Source organism: Dermacentor silvarum, chromosome 5 (assembly GCF_013339745.2).
Source record: "Dermacentor silvarum isolate Dsil-2018 chromosome 5, BIME_Dsil_1.4, whole genome shotgun sequence".
Taxonomy (NCBI): domain Eukaryota; kingdom Metazoa; phylum Arthropoda; class Arachnida; order Ixodida; family Ixodidae; genus Dermacentor; species Dermacentor silvarum.
Genome location: NC_051158.1, coordinates 58,097,062 through 58,120,179, shown reverse-complemented (window position 1 = coordinate 58,120,179; position 23,118 = coordinate 58,097,062). Strand labels below are relative to the sequence as shown.

The following is a 23,118-nucleotide window of genomic DNA, read 5'->3' as shown; positions in this document are numbered from 1 at the left end:
GTCCCCGCAACATTTGAAGTGCTTGCCGGTGATCGACTAGAGGTCGTTGTGAAAACTAAATCAGGTGGTAAGAATTTATTCTTCAAAATGTTAACATCACTTTAAGCACTGACAGTTTGCAACGATATAACATACCTCTTGCGCTGATGTAAGAGCTACTTGTTTAACCTCAAGCACACGCAGTGAATGAAAGAGGTTCATGTTACGCACTTCTGGTTACGGTGCGAAGTTTTCTTGCCTATCTACTGTATATTTGGCTTATCATTGTCCTGATGGTGGCTGCCGTTGCCATCGTGGACGTCGGCGGTATGTCCAAGTAGAAGTGGTCGCTATCGGCGATACGATCCCTCTCGGGAAGTTTATCGTCACTTGGCACCAGGCGCATCAGCGTATACGCCTGACTGTGTCTGCGACGCTGTGTCAAGCTACCCATCTTCGCATAGTTCCATGACATGTTCTGGCCATATATTTCGACGCGTATAAACCGAGTCAGAAGAAATCTAGTGAATATGATGGTATCACACAAAGTGATCACTTGAGAACATTGCCATTGAAAAAAAGTGGCTGCGGCTTAGCTCAGCTAACCTTGGATATGCAAAGCGAATGTTTGGTTTAGCCTGGTTAAGTCTTGGTTTCACTTGGTTAGCCTTTGATTTAGCTGTAATTATTATACTTAGGTATACGCTCACCGATATAAGCCAGTTAATAATTAGAAGCCGACAAGTCCAAGTAAAGGGCTTCAGAAAATAGCACCTCTTCCTCTTCACAACCACAATCTCTGTCTCTCGGAGACTGAGGAAAAGCTAGGCGTTCGGCTCGCAAAACTCTTGGACTTGTCGGCTTCTAATCTCCGACGCTAGCTTCTCGCGCTTGGCACTCCGGACCCTCTCCAGTGAAGCTGTTCGCCGGGCGAAAGACGCGTGTCAGAGGCCCGTAAAATGCCGCGGAGTGGTCAGACCATAGAGAAAAAACGCTGACAGCTGCGGCGCTTGCTAGGCAACGGCTCAGTGCGCGGTGCTGTCTCCGGCCACAGCGAAACGGCGAGAATGCGGCGAGTATAGCTTTCGCTACATACCTTTCATGCTCTTCAAGGTACACCACCGTGGCTGATGACCGTTACGAGACGCAATAGTCACAAAAATCCGCTCGTCGTTTCTCATCGCCAAGCACCGTTTCTTATGGCTGGCTCATCAAACATTAGCTTATATTGTCCCCCACAGAGTATGGTGTCAGTATAATATTGTCACGAGCTTTTTCCTTGTACCACGGCTGCCGCGAAGACAACCAGGGGAAAGAAAGAGGAGAACGACGTGAGCCAAGCTGCCTCGGGACCGCTGCTCGAAACGCTCTGATCAACCAGATTCATCTGGTTCGACATTAAACACCTCGTGTGTAACATTTGGTGGAGGTGCTGGGCAGGGACTGGGCTCGCCGGGGCACTGCTGGTGTAGGTGTGTTGCTCGGTGGCCATGATTGAGCGCGACGGCGAAAGTCCGGCGAGGCGACGGCTTCGGCGTAGTTCTTGTGCTGATGGCTCCGTTGTAGGTCGTGGGAGTTACCCAGCACAGCTCCACCAAATGAAGTGACACACGTCGCGCATCTGACGCGTTAGAATCCACGAGATGACTGACTCGCCCGGTGGGCTTCATCTGCCAGCGGTGAAATGTCACGAGCTCTTGCCTTGAACCACGGCTGGCGCGCAGACAACCAGTGGAAAGAAAGAGGAAAACGACGTGAGCCAAGCTGCCTCGGGACCACGCTAGAAACGCTCTGATCAAACAGATTCATCTGGTTCGACATTAAACACCTCGTGTGTAACAATATTTTCTTTAGGAATAACTCAATATGCCTTTTTTTGTGATGCAAAATGTGCAAACGCTGCAAACCTACAAGGAAGATTAAGTGAAGCCAAATATAAACGTGCGTGTCATTGTGGAAATCGGTTCACTGAATACCGGCACAGAATTTCAGCATTGACAAAAAACTATGCTTGTTATATCAGCAAAATGCTTCCATGCTTTATTTCTTTGGATGATGTTCTAATGAACAGCAGAAAGACTATAAATTATCTGAAGTTTCTAATGGCTATATATTTGTTTTATTTTATGGTCAACACGGCTTAAGAAAGTTCTGATACTTTAGCGTAATTACTAGAACACGCGGACTTTACTTACATTAAAAAATGTTGCAGTGGCTTAGCTCGGCTATGCCAGGATATACGTAGCGTTAGCAAAGGTTCAGCTGATTATTCTTAGCTTTCCTGGTTGTCTAGATTGTCAAGGATTAGCTTGATTATCATACTTACTGCTGCTCCAATGACACACAGAAACGTCAGTCAGAAGCGCAGCGGCTCCAGCGCAGTGTCAGACGGCGACTGCACAGCGAGCGCGCGCCGGCGCCAGTGCGTCTACCACGGCTACGCCGTCACTCATCTGGAATGCGCAGACTGGCGGTGGTGAGTCGCGCGCGGCGGCGGCGGAGTGCGCGAGAGGTGCCGGCTGCGGTGGCTCCGGTGCGCAAGCCTTGTGACATCACTGATCCTTGCGCATGCGCAGCACGGCTCTTGATGTGCCGCGCGAAACGGGCTTGGCCAGGCCAGTGTAGCTAATGCTACAAAATTATAGGGCACCCTAAAAGCCCAGGATTTTTAAACGTTGTAAACGGGGCTCTATCAGTGGAAAGTGGACTGAATGCTCCGTATACGACGTTTCCTTGAGAGTACATGTAATGTGCCTGCTCACCCCCCTGCCTATTTCTTAGCGCTTAGTAACACTCGACTACTCAAACTCTGCTCTGGCAGTAGCTATGGCAATGCTGATTTGACTACTGCAGCTGTTAGGGTACCTGCAGTGCGTGCTATTGCAGCACTGCAGTTGCAACTCCATTGCCGCATGTCGTCGCAGTTTTGTCCTTGCCTGTAAAAGAAAAGATTAACTTAAATCACGCTTCAGATATTCAAGGTGCAGGTATGTCAAAATTTAGGAATTGTATTTATACCTGCAGATATGAAAGTGGTGACTCTACACTCCCGAGTGCATTCAGCGTATGTGGAGAGCCTGAAAGGTGACCCTCAACCAGGCCTAACATCTCCGTCAAGTATATAATCGAGATATACATACCATGCTATCGTAAATTGAGCAGTGTCATATATCTATGCATAACTATCCTACCTTTCAATTGCACATTCCTGCACTGCTATTTTATTAAACGAGGTTTATCGACTAAGCTTTTACAAGTAGAGGCCTAACTGCACCAAGCTCTCAAGCATTGAAAAATGTACTTCGAAAACTGAAAAAGAAATGCATATTTATGAGCGCAATCAATGAAATGCCAGGTGAACAAAGAATGAATGAATGAATGAATGAATGAATGATAACTTTATTTATAATCCGGCGAGTTATTCGGGGATTTGGGCGAATACCCCTGCCTAGGTGTCGGCAGGAACCCTTGAGCTCTGGCGGCTTCCTCGGCCCACTGGACGGCCCAGAGTTGGTCTTCGAGGGCGGAGCTGAGCAGCGTAGTCTCCCAGCGCGTTCGGCTCGAGGCTGCGTCTCCGTCTGGAACACCCCCCCCCCCTCCCGCCCCTTGTTTGCACTTCCCATAACATGTATTCCAGGGTTGCCCTGGCCTCACAGAACTTGCATTGGTTGGACGAATAAAGCTCTGGGTAACAGAGATTCAAGATCACCGGGTTTACAAACGTTCTTGTCTGCAGCTGTCGCCATGCGACCGCCTGTCTCTTGTTCAGTTTCTGGTGTGGTTGCGGAAATTTGCACCTCGCCAGTTAGTAGTGTTGCGTTATTTCTCTGTAACTCGTCAGGCGATCCTCCCACTCCCACCCCTCACCAGAGGTCGTGGCCGATGCGGCGGTAGTGTGGTTGGCGGCTCGGTCCGCCCCGTGCGCCGCCTCGTTGCCGGCGAGTGATGTGGTGTGGGCGGGTGCCCATACGATGTAAACTTCTTTATTCCCGGTTTTGCCCGCGAGTAGTATTCGTAACGCCTCGGGGGAGATGCGGCCGTTGGCGTAGTTGCGAATTGCCGTCTGGGAGTCGCTGATGATCACTTCGGCCTCGGTGGTGGCCACCGCTAGCGCGATGGCTACCTCCTCCGCTGTTTCCGTGTGCACAGTGCGTACCGTGACACTAGTTTTGCAAGTGTTCTCGTGGTCTACCGCCACGGCCGTGAAGGCGCGCCTGCGCGCGTACCTGGCCGCGCCCACGAACACCGTGTCTTCACATTTGCCGTACTTCCTCTGTACGTCCTGCGCTCGCTTTTCTCTTCTACCCCTGTGGTATTCCGGGTGCATGTTCTTTGGTAGCGGAGGGACGACCAACTTGTTCCTGAGGCTGCTGGATACGTCGACTTTGATGCCGTGTTGAGCGTGATACCCGATACCTAACTTTTCTAGTATGTATCTGCCCGTCCTGCTCTTGGAAAGACGTTCGTATTGCGCTATGTTCTGTGCCTCTATCAATTCCCCCAGCGTATTATGTAGACCTAGATCCAGTAACCTGTTCGTGCTTGTGTTGATCGGTAGCCCTATTGCCTGTCTGTAAGCCTTTCTGATTAAGCGTTCCATCTTTGTCTTCTCCGCAACGTGCCAATTGAGGTATGGTGCCACGTACGTTATTCGGCTAATTACGAAGGCCTGAACTAGTCTGATCATGCTACCTTCTTTCATCCCGCTGTGTCTGTTCGATATGCGTCTAAGTAACCCGACGGTCCGTGCAACCGCGCCTTCCAGTCTCCTGGTGGTCTCGCCATTATGTCCGTTGGCCGCGATGTGTAAGTCCAGAACTCGCATGTTATCTACACTGTGTACGGGGCGCCCGTCGGACGTCGTTAGTCGTATGTCCATACCGGGGTCCTCGTCGTTTGTCATCGCCGTTCGGCTTGCGGCCTCTTCGAGTAGGTCTGTAAACTAACAGTTCGGACTTTTCTGCAGAGCAGGTCAGTCCGGTGTTCTCCAAGTATTGTTCGACCGTCTCGATAGCACGTTGCAACGTGTGTTCTATCTGGCCGTCGCACCCCTCGGTAACCCACAACGTAATGTCGTCGGCGTAGAGGCTGTGATTGAGCCCTTCGATTTCATTTAGCTTGGGCGGCAACCCCACGAGAGCTAAGTTGAAAAGCATGGGCGATATCACTGATCCCTGCGGGGTGCCGGCGCTACCCAACTCTATTTGTTCGGTAGTAAGCACCCCGAGAGTAAGCTTGGCCTTTCTATTCAACAGAAAGTCTCTAACGTAATTGTACGTTCGTTCGCCAAGGCCGAGTTCCTGCAGTTTGGCCAGTACGGTTGCGTGCGTTACGTTGTCAAAGGCCTTCTTCAGGTCCAGGCCGAGTATGGCCTTAGGGGACCTGGTCGGGCTGTTTATGACCTGGTGTTTGATTTGTAGCATCGCGTCCTGCGTAGAGAGGTTTCTCCTGAACCCCAACATAGTGTGGGGGAGCAGGTCGCGGTCCTCGAGGTAGTTGGTCAGCCTTGTGAGGACCGCGTGCTCCATTACCTTCCCCACGCACGAAGTCAGGGAGATCGGTCTGAGGTTCTCTAGCTGCAGTCGCTTGCCCGGCTTCGGTATCAGCACGACGTGCGCTGTCTTCCATTGCTGCGGTACGCGTCCGGTTTCCCAGCACGCGTTGATGTATTCCGTCCGTTTCTTTATGGATTTATCGTCTAAATTCCTGAACGTTTTGTTTGTGATTCCGCCAGGCCCGGGCGCCGATTTAGTGTTGAGCTTATGTAACACTGCCCTGATCTCGGACTCGCCGATTGGTCTGTCTAGGTCTTCATTGATTGCGCCTTCGTATTCTGGATGCGTTACCGGTGGGACCGAACTAATGTACCGTTCCCTGATCTCCCGTAAGATCTCCTATTCGGAGCCTTCATACGCATGTATGATTCTCTTGATGTTCTGTCTATACGCGGTTTTCGTCTCTTCTGGGTCAAGCATGTACCTAAGCAAGTTCCACGTCTTCGCGTGCCCTAGCTGATTCTCCATGTTACTGCAGGTGTTTTCCCACTGTTGCTTGCACAGCTGCTGTGTGTGACTCTCAATGTCCCTGTTTAGTTTCGCTATCTTTTTCCTAAGTGATCTATTGTGTCTTTGCCTTTTCCATCTTTCCTGCAAACTTTGTTTGGCCTCCCACATGTGTAAAAGTCTGCTGTCTATGAGTTCGAGTTGCGCCTCTGGTGGGACCGTTCGTGTCGCCGCGGCAATGTCCCGCTTCACCGCGTCGGTCCAATCCCCGATGTCCTGAATTGCTTCCTGCGAATCTTCCGTCTGCCTAATGTTTACCTCTGATCTTGCGCAGTCCCGCCGTGACTCTAATCTCTATTATAAAGTGATCACTACCGAGGTCCTGTTGCGTGTTCGTCCACTGCGAATCGCCAATGTTTTTCGTAAAAGTTAGGTCCGGTGTGGTGTCTACGCTAACGCTGTTACCTCTGCGCGTTGGCAAGGAGGGATTCGTAACGAGGGTGACCCCCTCTTGCTGCGCATCGAGCCACAGATTCCGACCCTTGACGTTTTCGAATTTGTAAACCCACGCGGTGTGTTGAGCGTTGAAGTCCCCAGCAATCAGTACCGCCTGCCTGCTCGCAATAGCGATCGTTTTCCGAATGAGCGTGCGGAATCTTGTTTGCATCGCTGACATCTTTTCTTAGCGTAACCCCTGCAATTCCACTGCCAGATCGTGTATCTGTTGTGTTTAACCATGGTGTTAAAGTTTTCCGGCGATCTCGCTCGTCTCTGTTACCGCAGGCCGACTGTACGGTTCGCCAGCCGTTTTAATGGGGCCGCAACTGCTTGCTTGCGAGGCTCTCATAGGTAGACTGACTGCCACCGATAATTTCGCTTCTAGCTCTCCCACGCGCTCTTGCATGGAGCCTAACTGCTCCTGTATCTGCTGCTGAATCGTGGCGAATTGCTGTTGCATTAATTTAGTGATCTGACCAATCATATCGTCCATTTTCTTTTCAAGTCCTTTCTTATCTTCCTCCATTCTAAGTTGTAACTCTTCCTGCAGTCTTTTGGTCTTACTCTCTCACCTATATGTTATCTTTCACTGCAGTCTGAATCTACTTCTATAGCCCTTCGTTTTGTGGGTACGGGCACTTCGTCCTCACCCTCGAATATTTCCTCCGTATCTCTGGCAATCTGTGCTACTTCTTTGCTGTCTTTGACTCCATTTCTCAGTCTAGCATTTTCTTCCTTGAGTACGTTAATGTCCTCCCTCAATTTAGCGTTGTCCTTAGTAAGCTGCAGAAGCATTTGCTTAATCTGCGCTAACTCCTTCTTGGCCTCGGTAGTCGCGTTGGGGGGAGCAGCCTCGATCCTCGAGCGCCCGCCGGAGACGGCGTCTGCCCAGCTCACCTGTAACGGTCTGGGGTGTCCGCTCCCTGCTTCTGCTTCTTTCGTTTCCAGTGGTCTGTTTGCAGGCCGGGAGGTTGACCTGCGCCGGGTTCTGGGTTCGGAACTGGCCCTTGGCTTGGATCCGTCACATTGCTCGCGGCTTCTCGACCGAGAGTGGGTGCCGGAGCGGGAACGCGAGCGAGACCGATGCTGACGTCCGTCGTCCAACGCTGAGAAGTCGTCTTTCTTGATACCGGCGCCATCGGCGTCGCGATTTGCGTTTTCCGAGCGTTGTCGTTCTCTCAAGGTTTCTTCGTCTTGAAGCTTTCTCTCCCATTGGCGTTTCTCGACCAAGTACAGGGTCTTGAACCTGACCTTGCATTTCCTGTCGCCAGTCGGATGGTCCCTGCCGCAGAGGAGACACTTGGGCTCGCACCGATGATCGTCGGTAGGTTCAGCGCTGCCACATCCGCGGCACCTCCTTACTTGCGGCTGTGGGCACACGTCCGCTCTGTGTCCTAGTCTTCTGCATGCGTAACATGTTTCGTATTGCTTCTTGTACAGTACGCATTGGTACTCATACCTCTGTAGTAGACGTAATGCGGCACGTACGTCCCCCGGAACACAATGATCGCAAGGTTAGTGCGACCCATTCTCTTGGCGTGTAATATGCCGGGGTTCCTCTCGTTCACTAGGCTTCTCTCTATGTCTTCGGGAGTATCGTAGTCCGGTATCCCTCGGATGATTCCCTTGGATGTATCTTCCGGCGCCGTCATGTACGCGGTGACTTCGTATGTTTTGTCTCCGATGCGGAGCTCCTTAAGCGCACTGTATTTCTCGGCACTTTCGAGGGTGGGCGCGCTCACTACGATGATGTTCTGCCTCTCGTTGATGCGAATGGAGTCCTTGACTACTTCTTCGGGTTTCAGCCCTGTTGCTCCCAGTATGCAGTCGCCAATCTGGGCAACACTGTATCTTGCTGTATCTTGCTGTATCTTGCTGTGCCCAGCCGTCCCTGGGTCGGATAATGATCTTGATGTCTTCTTTCGGCACGTGCAGCTTCTTGGGTGTCGTGTTCATCCTTTTGATGTTCCTGAATGCTCTTCTTTGATTCGCCACCTCGTCTGCTGGCGTGGCGTCCACTTGCCTGTCTGGGTTAATGTCCTCATCGGGCTCCCGATTCTTCTTGTAATGCGCATGGATCGTTTTCCACCCTTGTTCGTCTTGGATTTCTTTTAAAGAGATTTTTTCTCCCTCAGCTTGTTCGTCTTCGTCCTCCATTGCGTAAAGCTGCGAGGCGAGTCAGGGGGCCTGCACTCTCCGCGTTACGCTTAACCTCCGGCCGCAGTTGCGGCCGGAGGTTAAGCTGTCCAAAAGTGCGTATTTCCGCCACAATCATTGAAAGTTGACGGAGCCCATGCGAAGAGCGTCCACTCTCTCCGGCCCCTAGCGGCCGCCGTGAACAAAGAATACAAATAAAAAAGGACCTGGACATTTTATTGAAATAAGACCAAGTTCTAGTAAAGCAGATATTGTGAATAATGATGACCCAACACAAGCTGACCACCAAATTCGGCCTTGAGCAGTGCAGCACGGGGTCCGGGAGCAAAAAAAGTCACACGCCTGCGCGGCACACGCAGCACAGTCACAGCGTAAACTGCTGGAGCGGCTCAAGAGTAGCTCCAATTTCGGCATCACGCACACAAGATTCTTCGCGACAAAGTCTCTTCGCCTCATTTTGACGAGAATGATCTGAACTGTCCACCCGGCGTCGACGGTTAGCTGCGGCTTGTAATACTCTCTGCACAACAGTCTGCTGAGCCCGATGATGCCTGGTTGTCGCCGCGCACGTAGCTCAATGATTCGCTTCTTCAGCAGCGGCTCGTGCCTTGCGAGAAGACGCCATAACGTGTACCGAAGAGGTATCCAGAATACGTGGTGCACATCTCCCATCGGAATCGCGTTGATTGCGCGCCTCGCCTGAATGACATCTTGTCATCTGCGCATGCTGCGTTTGCAGGCACCTTAACTAGATGGCGCCACCATACTGGCGGAGGCTGGGGATAGCGTGTTTTTTTTTATTCCGCGCCTCGCCTGAATCGCATCTCGTCGTCAACGCCTGCGCACCTGCGCTTGCCGGCCCCTTACCTAGATGGCGCCACCATACTGGCGGAGCCTCGGATTGTTTGTGGCTGCGCGCCTGCCTAGGGCGCGTTTATTAGGCATTTTTCCGCTGCCTGTTAGCAAGCGCTTGCGTGGCTCAGTGGTAAAGTGCCCTATTCCCGCGCAAGGGGTCTGGGCTCGATTCTGGCGGAGACCGGGTACTTTTTGCGCATTTCCGGCCACAGCAGTTACAGTTCGGCGGCGGCGGCGGTGGCGGACACCATCACGAACCGAAACAGCTATTGGAATGAGCCCATAACAGCTTACGCTGTAAAATTTGCTTCTGTCTGGTGGTGCTTCTTACCGACAATGGTAGTAGAATTTCTGACTCAAGCGATGTCACTTGCGAATGCACTGAAATGCGCGACAAATAATACACACGCTGCTAGGTGCCGGACTGTGCGAAAGCACAAGCACTCAACTCCAACCACCTGTGGGAAGTTACAACAAGCCGTGTGCGCAAAAATATTTTAAAAAATCACTGACGTCTACGATACTCCCTTATGCGAAATTTGAGCGCAGTGATATACGTGTTTTCATTTCGCGTTATATTGGCTGGCGTGGAAAGCCTGTTTTGTGCGACAGGTTACAAACGAAGTGTGGCGCGAATGCCTCGCTAATCGGGAGATCGTGACAGGCGGCGCGAAGGTGACGCGTGGGCGCGTGATTCACAGCAGCCGCTCAAGCAGCGCTGGGTTTCCATGTAGACGACGTGCTCTACTCGGGCGCCATCTCGTGGCCATAGTCGCCACAAAGCCCGTCTTGCGCGGTGATTCGTTTTTCTTGCGCTTTCCTCCGTGCGCTTTCTCACTATCACCGTCTTTCATCTGCCGCTGCGCTCCGCGTTCGCTTTCATCCTTCCGCGTGTTCATTCGCTCGATTACGAGGGACCACGCCGATGCCGACGCTCGCCGCAGGAACGGGCGCCTATAGCTGCGCTCTAAAGCATATTCCCTTGGTCACAGCAGGAAACCACAATAATGCCTAAGATCGACCACGCAGAAGTCCAGTGGCCAATAAGCTTCCGAACCCCCGCAGCCTCAGCTGGATGTCATGAGCTATGCCACTGCCAACCACCATTAGATTACTCCTCAACGTCAACGTGCGCACTGCGTAATGCTACAATTAAGTCAGCAATAGCCACCGCGCAACGCCACGAGGAACAGAGACATATGGCGTGGCAACGACCATCGCCCGCGCTGCTGTAACTGCGGTCATGCAGGTATACCGCCGGTAACAACAGAGCGATGTGGGAATACGGAGGTTAGTTGCCAACACTCCATATTCGCTGTAACGCGTACGGTCAATGGCTACCTCAGCTGCTACTCTGTGAAGACCCCGATGACTTTCCAGTTCACTGTCGCTAGGCCGCTAGCTGACGCAGCAGCTGCGACAGCACACAGGCCCATGCCGTGGGTCGTTTGTCAGCACTTATCCGGATAATTAAAAGCAGCAGCCTGTAGAGATGCGGTAGCTTTTTGTCGAAAAGACCAGCCTCATCTGCTGGGGGCGATAACGCTCTGAAAACCACCTCGATGACGCAGCAGCACTACGCCGCCATTCATACATAGCGTTGAAGCAAAGAAAACGCCCCCTAGACAAGAGCTTATGACACCGCATAGCTGCAGCAGGAGAATGTGACGCAGACGTAACCCGACGCCGCGACCTAACTGCTGTGCAAGACACAAAATCACCAAGTTCGACATGATTTTTCACTGCCACGAAATCACCGCTCTAGCAAACTCAAGAGCCGACTACTCCGTAATCAGTTCATTCTTGAAGAAAGACTGCATAACGAGGATCTGAGTTCCGGATAGCTGGAGTACACTTTTCGTCCCTGGTGTGACTCTCGAAAACAACTATAGTTGTTGACCAGGCTATCACTGCGAATTTTCTTAACCTGCAAGTGTTCACAGGACGTAATTCTTGGAAGTACTTCTTTAGCTAATATGATGCAGGCATCGCCTCAATGTCAAAGTCCATAACACTGTGTACAGATCAAGCGATACCGCCGAATAGGAGTCTAGTAGGTATCCGTGCTTCGAGTGCTGCCATCATAACTTTGTCGCATGCAAGCAGCCGCAGACGTGAAAGGCATTGTCGAGAGCGACGAACACCTGGTCCTCGACCACGAAATCGGCGTGGCAAGAAAATCATTCAAATCCGTGGACAAAAAGTGAATGTAATGGCGTCAAGCTTCTTAACAAAGGCACGAATATCACTTGCATAAAGTTACGGCAGTTAGCAAATTGTTTCTTCTCTCGCATTGCGCCACTGCTTAGATGGTCCCACTTCCGCATCCAGCATACAGCATCCACAGATGGTCCACTTCCGCATCTGAGCTTTCCCAGGCGTGAGTAGGAACTGGTCAAAAGTGTGCTCCAACAAGACAAGGACTGCTTTTCGTCGTCATCAAGGATTCGACAGACAATAAATTGCTAAGCCTGGCATAACAACCGCAGAATGGGCAGGGCTACAGCAAAATGTTCACCCCTACTGTATGGTAGGCCATTCAAAGTCGTAAACGATCACCACGCCTTGTGTTTGCTGCAAAACATGAAAAACTCTTCTAGCGACCCTCAAATTTGGAACTTTATGAAAAAGTTCGGATGGAAATAATCTGATGGGGACTGCCTCTTCAGTGGCCCTATTGTCTAGCCGCCGCAAGACCAACATGGCGATGGCACTTTCGTAAGACCAATAAGCGCAGACGACTTCGCCGAACATCAGCGCGCTGACGGAGAATCGCAAAGCCTTGCTGAGTACTTAGAAGGCAAGACCGACTTTTTCCCTTCGATATTGAGGCGTGAATTGGCTTCGTTTTTGTGGAAAAAGATGTCCTTATAAGGAAGAACTTCTTTCTAATCTCTGCCAACGGCTTTCTCGTTCGGGCTTGAAAACTTAGGCAAGAGGTACGGCACATCCTTCATGACACATCGAATTGTCCTGTACGCCCGCAATTACTGAGAAGTATTACAGGCGGCACCTGAACTCAGACGTCTCCCGTTACGTCGAGACACCACCAAGACCAGTGCTATTGCTACAGGCAATCAAGCCACCTGGCCGCCCATTCCGGCAGATCGGGATATACCTATTGGGGCCCTTGCCCGTTGTCAGCAACCGTGAATAAGCGGATAATCGTGGCTACGGACTACGTTACACGATGCGCTGAAACGAAAGCGCTGCCCAGAAGTAGTGCGGCAGAACTGGCTAAATTTTTCGTCAAAATATTCTTGCGATAACATGGGGCCCCAAACGTCCTCCTCACCGACACTGCAATGGCTTTTACAGCTAAGCTTACCTAAGCGTTTCTGCGAAACAGCCAGACAAGTCATTGGAAAACAACCGCCTATTACGAGTACACGAATAATCTTCCGCCACGACTGAACAAGGCGCTCCCCGACTTGTTAGCAATGTACGTTAACTTTGAACACAACACATTGGATGCCGTCCGTCAGTACGTAACGTTCACTAAGAACACGTCAGTGCAAGCAACAAGGCACGTGACACCTTTCAAGCTTGTTTGCACAAGAAACGCGGTGACGAAGCTGTGGCATGCCGACGACGGCACGACTACGTTGAGATGACCATTCTAAAATATTGGCAATGGTAGAACGATCACAAAGTGACAGTGATGAAAGCAAAGCGACGGCAGCATGAAAACAACCGCATGATAAGAGTCACATGAAAAAGTTAGTGTGACAATATTGGAACGACCACGGTGGCGTTCTGACTTCAGTATAACAACATAATTTTAAACCGGAGCGTGACGGCATGACGATGACTGCACGACGATGGCATGGGGATCACAATGAAATAACGCTTCACTTGAATTACGAAGATGGTGTGACGACGATGACGGTGTGCCGAGAATGAGATGCTGATTTGAAGATGCTGACGATGGTATGAAAATGGTTTGAAAATAATGACGGCATGAGGAAAATGAGGTGACGAACTATGTATGACAACGATCACGTGACGACAACATCGGGTCGATGACGGTAAGAAAGAGAGAAAATGATAAATGAGAGGCAGGGAGGTTAACCAGGACTGAGCCCAGCTTGCTACGCTGCACTGGGGGTAGGTTAAAGGGGAAGGATAGATTAGGAGAAGAGAAAAGTCCTCTGTGGTTATCGTTGACGTGGTAACAGTTTTTTGTTCTTTATCACTGACAATGACTCAATTTGGATTAGAGACGGTCACTTAACCTTTAAAAATCGCAGCAGCGCTTTTGTGACCTTTTTCAGCTGCAATATGCAAGCCCATGGTCGCAAGATCTTGTGCAAAGCGAACAATCTTCTATGCAGCTTATTTAGAGCGGTTCAGAGGTCATGTCTTTCGTTTTCAATAGATGGGCAGTAGCACAGTAGGTGTTCTATAGTCTCACTGTCACCACAGGCATTACACTCGGCGCTATCAGCCATTACAATCAAACACGTATATGCATTGGTGAATGCAACGCCCAAGCGTAAGCGGCACAGCATTGTTTCCTTTCTTCGCGGAAGTCCAGGTAACAGCCGCAGTTTCATAGATGGGTCGAGAGAATGCAACCGATATTGGGTGAATTCAGGTGTGTGCAACTTCTCCGATGTCATACGATGCGCTAGCTTGCATTGATGTTGGGCTGTGTCAGTCCTCGATATAAGTACAAAACCCAGGTTTGCTCCTTCGTGTGCTTTCCTAACAGCTTCGTCGGCGAGGTCGTTGCCGGAGATACCGCAATGACCCGACAGCCACTGAAACCCGACATCGTGTCACAAATAAAAGACGGAGCTAGAAAGACCACCACGGATGACCGACGAAGGCATGACGATGACAGTATGTCAAGAAATGCATGATGACCACTGTCTGAAGACGAAGCAGAAAAGGACGATGGCGTAATTACAGGGGCCTAATCTTAATTGAATTAAGAAACATTGGTTACGACCTAGTAGTCGATGAACGGCGTGACGACATCAGAATGACGTTTTGGAAGTGATGACGATACTGAGAAAACAGCGGGACGATGACGGCCGGACGTATAATGACGACTATGTCAAGAGTTGGATGCCGAAGTTACAATGGCGAAAACACAATAACCATGATAGCCTCAGAACGCCATATCAATACGATAAATGGTCTGGACTTCAACTTTTGGTATGGCTTCATTTCGGGGGCATTGCGTAGGCCACACTAAGGCTTCGTGGTGGCGGCGCATGATGTCGCTCAGTGTTCTTAGTGAAGCATCAAACTGGAGCCTCGCTGCAGTGCACGAAGCATACATAACTCGTTTCGGTGGTGGCAATACGTTGTGTCGCTATATTGAGATAATACCAGCACATTACCGTCGACAGTCGCCGTGAGATGCCTTCTTCAACAATTTTTTAAAAGAACCACCTTTCTTAATCGTTCAGTTGACACCGTGACCCACCCTGGTTGCTAAGTGGTTATGATGTTGGGCTGCCAAGAACGAGGAAGCGAGATCGAATTCCGGCCACGGTGGCCGCATGTCTATGTGGGCGAAACGGAGAAAGCGCCAGTGTACTTAGATTTAGGTGCACGTCGTCCACTGTGGCGTGCCTCATGATCACATGGTGGTTTCTAATGTAATTTTTTTTCAAACGACATGGTCACGAAAACGTGACTATATAAATGCCACAATAAAATCCATGTTCAAACACTATACTACAAAAATGTAGAGATGGTTTATGGTTGAAGCGTTGTGAAGCTATTTCGGGTATTACAAAGATGTGTCCAATTTGCTCACAGTTTCTATACTTGCAAAGTGGTCGTTTAACAAGAACATTATTTATCGCAAATACTAATTAATGATTTAGAACTGTACCCGCCCTTTTCAAAGGCAAAAAAGAAACTGCTATAAAATTGCACATATGATCTGCAAGACATTCCGCTAGAAAGTCTATTTAGGAATCAATAGGTGACCCGTAAAAGAGTGAGAGATTCTGGGATGCGCCGTCTGATCGCTGTTTCCGGTTCGAGGAAGCGCTGATGCGCTTCCTCGAACCGGAAACAGCGATCACCTACTAAACAGCGAACTGGAAACAGCGATCAACAGGATCACTCGAACCGGAACAGCGCATCAGCGCTTCACCGTTGAAGCCTATTATGCGCTAGCAGTCCAGCTTTGTCACACTCGAAGATTACCCGGTTGCAGGCGCCTATCAAAACCATGGTCGGCTGATCAGCCGTTGGCTGCTCAAATTTAAGCGTTAAAAGTAAACTCATGCAAGTACTGCCTTGCAGCAGCCCTTGCTGAGTCAGCTGTGCACAAGCATCAGAGGCATGGCTGCCACTTCAAAAACTGAACCACCAGTGAACAAAAAGAAAATGAACTAGGGAACCTACACGATGCAAGCGCTGTTTTATGGTGATGACAACACCAAATAGTTGACCACTATTTACCACCAAATTTGGTGGGTAGTTATTTTGGTCCCCAGTCTTTCTGCCGTTTTTGTCACGCTCTGATGTACTCATGTTAGCACGCTATCTAATACATTTATTCAATTTAGTTTTCCGCCAGTGCGCACAAGAAACCTGCATACATCTTTAATATACTAGTTGCCTTTTCCTTTTATTTGAACACATCAAACTTACTTTTCTATTGCATATCGTGCGACTCAATAAAGCAACAAGTTATAATGCACGATGGCGTGCTCCGTGGTAGTATTATCTCACGCCAAGAATGTGAACTGCATTAAGCATTGGCGTTGCCTTCCAGTTCTACATAATATATAAAGGGTGTTTTTCGAAGCGTGCTGTAATAAAGACTGTTCCTTACTAGTCTGTTTAACTACAACGTAGACGTGCCATGTACGGCGCTCAGACGCACCATTTCTCTCTGGTTGCTGAGGCCAAAGTTTACTAAAAGAATTAAATAATTTTACGTCATCAAGCGTTGCGGGAAATGTGGTCCGTCAGCTGGTCTTTCGCCATTTTGTGCCCCAGATTTAACCCGACAATTTAGCTGGCGGTGGCAAGTGCACTTACAAAGGCCGTAATCATCCTAAAACAGCGCTTGCATGTAGGCTCCCTAAAATGAACGTAGAGTGGACGCCACTTATCAGGCGGCGATGAGCTGTGTAAGTGGCGACACGGAATGATTCCCCAAGATATTATCGCGATAGCGTTTAGGGCCCCGTGTCGGAGAATATCCGGCGTCGGCGTTGGCATTGGCGCCCGCGGCCGAGCAAATCATCCCCAACAGCGTTTAGGTATGCCACACCATCTATCATTAATGTTGTTCATACCTTGTCTTGCATTCTTGGCAAAGCTCTTCCTCGGAATTTTAAGAATGACAATCCACAAACAAATGTCATGAAACAAAACATCCACAGCGCATGCATTTTATGTTAAATCTTCTCAGACTGAAATATTAAAAGTGCGAAACAAATACGGAAACCTGAAAATGATGGAATTTCTTTGGCGCGGTTGTGCACTATCTCCGGGATCGGCCCACGCAAGAGGCCGCGTTTCCACCAGAAAGCTCGCCTACGAGCATAGCGTTCGCCGCCAGTGTTTACCAGTAACCAATACAGTTGCATAAGCTGCAGTCGTCGAAAACCATGTCAGCGGTCTTTGAATTCTATCACGTTCCACTTTTAAAAGCGACGCTTAAGCGTCCTCCCCATTTTTTTTTCTCTAACATCGAATTAAGCAACAATAACTATTTCAGTACATACAGAGGTATTATGAAACATAGTTTTACGGCGCAAATTTGAACGGGACGCAGCGAGATACATACATAATACTTGTAACCAACTAGCCCATCTTAGTTCCTTGAACACAAGTAGAGGTAATGCGCAGCCGTAATATGTCGGCGATACGGCCATTTCCCCATCTTGTTGACCAAAAAGCGAAAACTTCTAACTATGTACCACTTGAAATAAACCTCGAGTTTCGACCAAGAAATGCCGTTGACATCGCGCAGTTTCAAATATTTTGAGCACTTTATATTCCAATTACGCTAGCTGCACCGCTACTGACGATATCAGTTGCAGCGACGATCACAGGGCAGTATTTACCAGACTGCTATAGCCATCGCCTCATCACCCGATTTTCTAAGTAATTATTCTATACGCTTGATAAATTATCGGATAAAGATTGCTTTTTCATCTGTCTGACTGACCCACAGGCAGAGTAGCTAGTGACGGTGCGTCCAAACAGCGGCAAATTTCGTAGAGTTAAATCTGGCAAAAACAAAATAGGCTACCGAACCGAAAACCAGAGTTCGTTTATGAATAAAAGCGTATTCTTGCCTTTCTTCGCTCGTCATCGTCGCGCCCAGAGTGAACTGAAACCTATAAATCAGCGACATGGATGGTACGACATTGCTGGTCGACAAAGCGAACGGAAAGCTTCGCACGACTGACAGTTGAAATCGCGTAGAAAAACAAGTGCGCCGGGCATACTACCGATGCCGCCGCGTCGTCCGTTGAACCCGAAGCTGCTAGCAGACGGCGCACCCCACATTTCCCTGCGATTGCTCGTTTTACGGGTCACCTATTAAGTTTTTCGTCTTATGTCTTGTTAAAACTTATTATTCACCCAGTGCTGGTATTTTGAATAACGCGAAATGTCGTTCCAACCTTCTAGAAGCCACTGAACAGAACTCAGATGACGAAGATGATGGTTTAGTTCGACGTTTCGATGTTTACAATGTTGGACCAGACTGCCTACTGCTGGGATTTGGGTCTTGGAGAGGCGGTGAGTAAGGGCCTCGGGCAAATACGTGCGAATCAATCCTATAAAAGCTTATAACGCATACTTCATTGCAGTTTCTATGAAAATTATTCGCCGAACTTACCTAAGTTTTGAACATTTTTATAAACTGTTCTATTGCAATATTTCAAGAGGTAACGTAACGCACAATTACGGAGTTCACTCGGGCGGAACTTGTGCCCAGATAAACGTTAAATAATACTGTCAACATCTCCGTATATCAAGTGGATTGATATAAAATAATGTTGTTTGGCCCCCTACCCTCAGCATACATTCTAATCAACTTGGTGGGAACTAAAGATAGTACATTATGAGTACGGCGTGCATAAACAAATCACTAACTCGTCGAAGATGATTCGCAAGTGAGGACTTTTTATTTTCCCTCGCGAACCTGCTGCAACGCATAGAAGTAAGTTGTAGTTGAATAACAACGCCCACACGCAGTGTAATGGATCGGTCACGATGCCTTGATATCAGACTTTCCATTCGTTAGGATTGATATAGGCGGTGACAAGTAGGGAAGTAACATTGAAATTGATAGTGAGTTGTATACAGCCCACTTCTCTGAAGGGTATAACATTAATAACAGACAAGTTAACCAGAGCATTACAAGCTTTGTATTTGCTACTCACATCGATTTCATATACACACGTACAAGCACTGCAATAGTCAGCATAAGCGTTTTAAAAACTTGTACATGAGTATGTTCACGTACTGTTGCCGTATGCTTGGGATCTTCAGCCTCTATCTTAGTTATTACTAAGGTAATAATTTAAGATTATCTTTGTTTTTTGCTTAACAATCTGCCAGGCAAAAATTATTTCCTAGTTAGGTAATGCATCCCTGCAGCGTGTCCTAATATAAAAAGTCTTCTGAAAAACGCTCATTGCTGAGTTTATCCCCATTTGTTCTTACACCTGACACTTGTCATTGTAGCATCGATCATCATTGGTGCAAGCATCAAATAAATAACCTTGCGGAAGTCGTATCTCTTGTTGGAAAGCTCTTTTAACAAGAAATGCCACTGGGTGCAGAAAGCCTTTGCCAGATCGCCTTTGCTGAAAAGTGTTTTATTGCGATAGCACTTATAACACTAGGTGAGTTTAGCCGTTGCCGTGATGTCCCGAGTATATACAAATATCTATGCATTTAATTAAATAAAATAATAGCATAGATTGCACTGGAGGCGCAATGCTAAAGGTGCCTCTAGCTAGGTGCCCATCAGCGGAGCTAATGGGCACCTAGCTAGTCCTACCTTTTGGGCTAGGCTAAGCACTACCAAGTCATCCCAAACATTTCCCGGAATTTACTGATTATTGTTCGATTATCGATTAGCTGTTGATTGGCTATCGCAAGGTATTAGCCACGCATTTGGGCTAGGCTAAACACCACCAGGTCATCCACCGCATTTTCTGGTATTTATTGATTATTGATTGATTATCGATTAGCTATTGATTGTCTATCCATGAACGAGTAAGCTTAAGTAGTCGGAACCATACTTAGCTAGACTCAGCCAGTTACAGCTTCGCTAGTTCACAGGGGTATGTGCCATTGCGCTTGGACCCTTTCTGCACAGCCACCAGGATCGGCCCACATTTTTTTATTCAGGACACACATTACGCCCGGCTTAAACAGCTCCGCTGTTAATAAATACGGTATTCCAGCAGCCACATTTGAACAAATGTCTTCTAACACTGACGCTCAATACTAAAACCATTAGGCCACGGACGCTTGTCTCAGCAGGTGGTGCAAAAATTGAAGCTCTTTTCCACCCTGTGAAGGTGGATGACCAGCGAAGCTGTTTTGGGCGATTCGGCGGTACGACTGCACGTACAACACAGATTTACACAAAAATATTTTGCACCAGCATACGCACACGTGTTACGAGAAGAATCGTGCCGCGTGTCGTTTCGGCGGCCCGATGGATGGATGGATGGATGAGGCTGAACCTTTAAATCGGGCGGTGGCATACGCCACCTAGCCGTGACTATTAACAGTCCCGTTTATGCCGAGCGAGCGCCCCCTCGTGGTTGCGCGTTGTTTTGAAAGTTTTATTTAGCCGAAAGCCGGACACGTCACGACACTATTGTTTGCTTTACGGCTGCCGTGTGTTTCGCCCCCACTGCCGTCAATGCCTTGACTTGAGCCCAATGTTTTCTTTCAACGTTGAACTTGTGAACTTTCGACGGCGCGGGTGCGCCCTCGTCCTCTCACCGCCGCGTCGGCGTCACGACGGCTTTGACACGTGGTTTTCATAGACACGTGGTATCGTTTTAAGGTTTTCTAAGACACGCATATCGTCTCGAAGGCCGCGCATGGACTTTTTGGCAGCCTGCTAGATGGCGCGCCGTGTCAAGAAAAAAGTACCAGACAAAAGTCCGGATGTCGCCTCATGTGTTTGTCAGCGAATGCACCGGTGTGGCATGTATTTCGGAGGCCATGCACTGGCTTCCCAGTGTGACATGCCTAGTTACCGAAGTAGGCGTCAAAGACGTTCATTAAAGCACTGCACGCACGTACTCGCACATATGCAGTGATCCAAGTTGGCATCGAAGAGGTTCACTGAATATAAGCACAGGCCGAGTATCCCAAGGTCAGAGCTCCAAGCCGGCGTGAAATAGTTCCTTTGAACAGCGCTACCTACCACGTCCCCCATCTACAGTGACCCGTGTCAGCGTGAAAGATGTTCGCTCAAGAGCGGCACGTATGTACACACTGCCACTCACTCACTGACTAAAGTCGATCCTATGGTTGGTTTTGAGCCCTGTTCCCTCAGTACAGCAGCCCAATGCGCAACCCATTCGACCATGAACAACTTAGTAACTGCGGTTTCCTCGTGTCCACCTCTAGCATAGGTGGCTGCTCATGACTACCTACTTGGCTGACAAGCATATACGACTGGTTGCATCATTCCATATACCATACCAAAGTTTGAAAGAAAATGCGGTGCGTTCTTTTTTTTAAACTTCTGTCCTAAAAACGCGCCTAGCATTACATTCGGTTTCGTGACAAATATATACCGTTTATTTTTATTTTTTTGCCGACCTCGTCATGTTCTCTGTACCCGGTGCATCTTCGCCTTGTGGAAGAGCAGCATGCTGGGAATAGCCACTCAGCATTTCAATGCCGTTTCGGTACTCCCTATTTAGCATGCCGTTAGTGGTGCGTGAATGTGTTTCCAGCATAATAAAGTCACAACATTGAACAAGATAATGGTGCTGCATTGCAGGTGTTTCAAGCGAGAGGCCTTCAAGGTCGCGCGCTGCATAACCGCAGAATCTATGAAAGGTTTTGCAGTTGTTGATTGTGTCGCAAGAATTTCTGTAGTTGTGTGTGTCCACTCACGAAGAACGGTGCCGTTTCTCGCCGACAGTAGAAAATAACTCAATATTGAGTTTCTTCAAAAATTTCGTGAGGCTTGTTTTATCTATGGCGCACTCTTCCCTGTTTTTATACAATCATGTACACCCGTGAGCGAAAGTATACAGACCACAGGGTCATAGAAAGAACTTAATTTCGTCATCATTAACATGCATCAACTGAAATTGACGTGTGTACTGGAAAGTTCGCAATGCCAAGTTTGAACTACAGTCTTTAATTTCAAGTTGCATTCACAGGCTGAGGAGAAAATCAGCTTTATCTCGCAATCCCTGGTCCGTATACTTTTGCTCACGGGTGTACATATGGGATATACTTCTGGTATAGCAATCAATGGAATGCGAGCGTTTACTATATTGTTCATGGTGCTTGTTTTCCGTAATAGACTAGAATGTATCCGAAGAATAAAGGTACACGCACATTACGCTAACGTGAGAATTACAAATCGGTAATGACACGCTGTCCCTTGCGGCACTTTGAGAAGGTTGGTATAAGAGATGTAAAATGTTTAATTAAGTAGCTGTGTTTTGTTCGCTGTTATTAAGGGCTGTCGAGGCACGTTTGTGTCGAGTGACGTCAAGTGACACGAAGATGGATCTGGATAGGCCACAAAATACAATCTTGAAGGACATGCATGTTACTCAATTTGAACGCAATGCACACTGCTCTACATGCGAAAACGTGTTTACCGAACTCAGTTACCCAAATATTCACACGTTACTACCATATTCAATCACATTTACGCTAGTGAAAACACTGCCCACTTCCAATAGATCCAATTCACAGAGTAATGAAAACTATGACACATTGTATTCATGGTTTTTTTTTTTGGTGAATGTGAGAAGCTTTGTTCAGCTTACGGAATGAAATGCAAGAAAACATGAGCGTAATCAGACAATTTTTTTCCAGGGATGTCGGAATGCATGATGTGGGTGCACGTGAAATCTGATGGCACTTATAACAAACAAGGCAAAGATTGTTGGAGGACTACAACTACCATGTGTAAGAATATGGTGAAAGTATGGACCACTGAGTGCGAAGCGTTTCATAAAAAAGAAAAAAGAGCCGAGCGATTCGCTGCCGAGGAAGCACTACAGGAAGCACATACAGCGAGCTAGCCACCGGTTGATGTTTTCTGGCTGTAGTTGATTAAATGTATCAATGTATGTACCACTCCTTTCTGTAGCGCCTACGGGCCTCGAAAGTATGTAAAGTAAAATAAAATAAAATAGGACATGATTAAATCAGAACATGAAAATATGTATTTGCCACTGATGGTTAAAATAAATGGGGAAACATATGTACATGCACATTCATTAGTTAGAAATATGTACCATGGCCATTATTGTAGAAGTTGTAGCAAGCATCTCAAAGCAGGCAGCACAAAGATATTTGAGGCGGCAAAACAGTGGATGCGTTCTAGTGGAAGTGCAGGCAATATACGAAACAATAACAAACACAACAACGACAAAAAAGATGTCTGCGGCTTTGCTCAGCTGAACCT

The 23,118-nt window shown here is 48.3% G+C and overlaps 1 long non-coding RNA gene across 1 annotated transcript; it reads left to right on the top strand.

Annotated features, from left to right (window-relative positions):
* LOC125945362 (uncharacterized) lies at positions 1–22,904 on the top strand. Its single transcript, XR_007466849.1, has 3 exons — positions 1–67; positions 18,111–18,221; positions 22,524–22,904. It is a non-coding gene; the product is annotated as an uncharacterized LOC125945362 (long non-coding RNA).
* Positions 22,905–23,118: the final 214 nt, after the last annotated feature.